Here is a 1,943-nt window from a genome sequence, read left to right as displayed (position 1 = left end):
ATTCCCAGGAAAATCCTGATGTGCTTCCCCGCTTCAGCTGCTTCTACTTGGATTTGCTTCCCACAAAGTTTCCCATACTTGGTTTCCACTTCCGGTGTTATTACATGTTGCTCAGTGAAACATATGCAAAATCAGGTTACATGGATTTATGTTAAAAAAGATCTACATGTTTGTAAGACGTAGATTTTTCTATTTAGACCTTCAATATATTTAAACATTTAATTTTAATGTTACACTTCAGTTAATATGCACATTTCATGAGATGTCACTACACTCTATCCACCTTAGGTCTGGTCATGTTTATAAGCCTCTACGTGATATCTGTTGATCGTCCAAACAGACTGTTAATTACATATGGGATGTTATCCCCTTTAACCAACTAGCTGGCCAGAAACCAGAACTAGGTTGTTCCAGATTAGGGGAATAAATCATCTATGGAGTTGTTGATGAAACTGTTGACATTTCCCTGTAATCAAGGAACAAGAGAAAGTTCCTTTTCACACAGCACAAAGCTATAAAGAACAAGTGTATTTGAATACACCTTGGTAAGATGTTTAGATTTTGAATAAAGTTCAATTGGGCTTTGGGTGAGTGACTAAAACAGAATTTGGTTTGCAGTTCATTACTACTGGAACCAGAGAGGTTGTTCTCATGACAATCAGCCCCAAATGTTTTAAAAATAATAAGATCAATTGTACTCACAAAATCACTGCCATTTTGGTTTATTATCATTTTGGATGGACTTAAATTCGGTCTAGAAAATACAACACTTCCAGTGTTGATCTCATCTTGAGCCAAAGGTGTAGAGCGAATGTGCATCTGGTGATCTAGCTGCTGCTCGCAACCTTTTAAGTTGAAGAGATTGGATTTTCGGTCCCCGGCCATCTCTCAATCTAGATTTCACTTCAGAGACTGAAAGTCACCTGTACTTTCTCAAAACTACAAGGTCCATTTTTGCCCTTGCTCATCCATAAATTGTGTGTGGGGAATTTTATACATGGAATGCCTTACATACAGCATAATGGAATATAAAGTAGTGTTAAGATACTCAAGATAGCCCTAGAGATCACAATCTCTCCCTATGCCTGTTTGATAAAAAGGATCAACCACGTTATTTAATTAAAATCTATATTAGTTTGATTTTTTTTAAAAGGTCAATCTTTTTATTGTTGCAAAAGGATAACGATCCATCAAGGAAGTATTTATTAGTGTGCATTAAACATTCTGGTAAGCTAACTTGGTCTGTGGCCATCTAAGTTAGCTCATCAAACCTATAAATTATACCAGAATGAAATGTCAGTGTTGTAAAGCACTGAGAGCAAATGATTCTCTATTTACCTGTACATTATAAGTGCAAATTAATCCCCCACATACCTTAAAAATCCCTGCCCATACTAATATCGCCACATAGCTTATAGCTTACTTCCAACCTAGCTAACAGGAGAGTCTGTACTACAGGGCATATGGTAAAACTTCCTTAATTTAGTAGTGGATACCTCAAAGTGTTAGATACCTCAAAGCTATTCTTACACCCCACTACCTCCCTGAAAGGATATGTTCAGGAAGTTTTATCATATGGATATTTTGAAAAATGTCTGTTTTGAAATTTAAAGCTGTTTTCTGTTTCCTTGGATCAAAAAACCCTCGTTAATTCGAAATGCAGAGAACCTGAAAAATCCTGTTCCTGTTCAAAATAACTGTTTGTGGATTTGTTCTCTTTTCTCAGGAGAGACAACAGCATAAAATAATTTGAAGTCTTACCATTAGCTGCAGAAGCCACGAACCAGGCTGGGAATGAGGGAGAGCAGCAGAGCACTCTCCCCAGCTGACAATTTGCAGGCTCCATAAACCACTCCCACTCAAGTTCTTTGCTTTAAATACTTCATAATAGGGAGATATTAGGTAAGACAAACATCTGGTGACATATAAAATTACAGACATGG

The sequence above is a fragment of the Crocodylus siamensis genome, chromosome 9, assembly GCF_052110815.1.
Source record: "Crocodylus siamensis isolate JL-2025a chromosome 9, ASM5211081v1, whole genome shotgun sequence".
Classification (NCBI taxonomy): domain Eukaryota; kingdom Metazoa; phylum Chordata; order Crocodylia; family Crocodylidae; genus Crocodylus; species Crocodylus siamensis.
The sequence above is the reverse complement of the archived record's forward strand: the minus strand, read 5'-3'. Positions refer to the sequence as shown.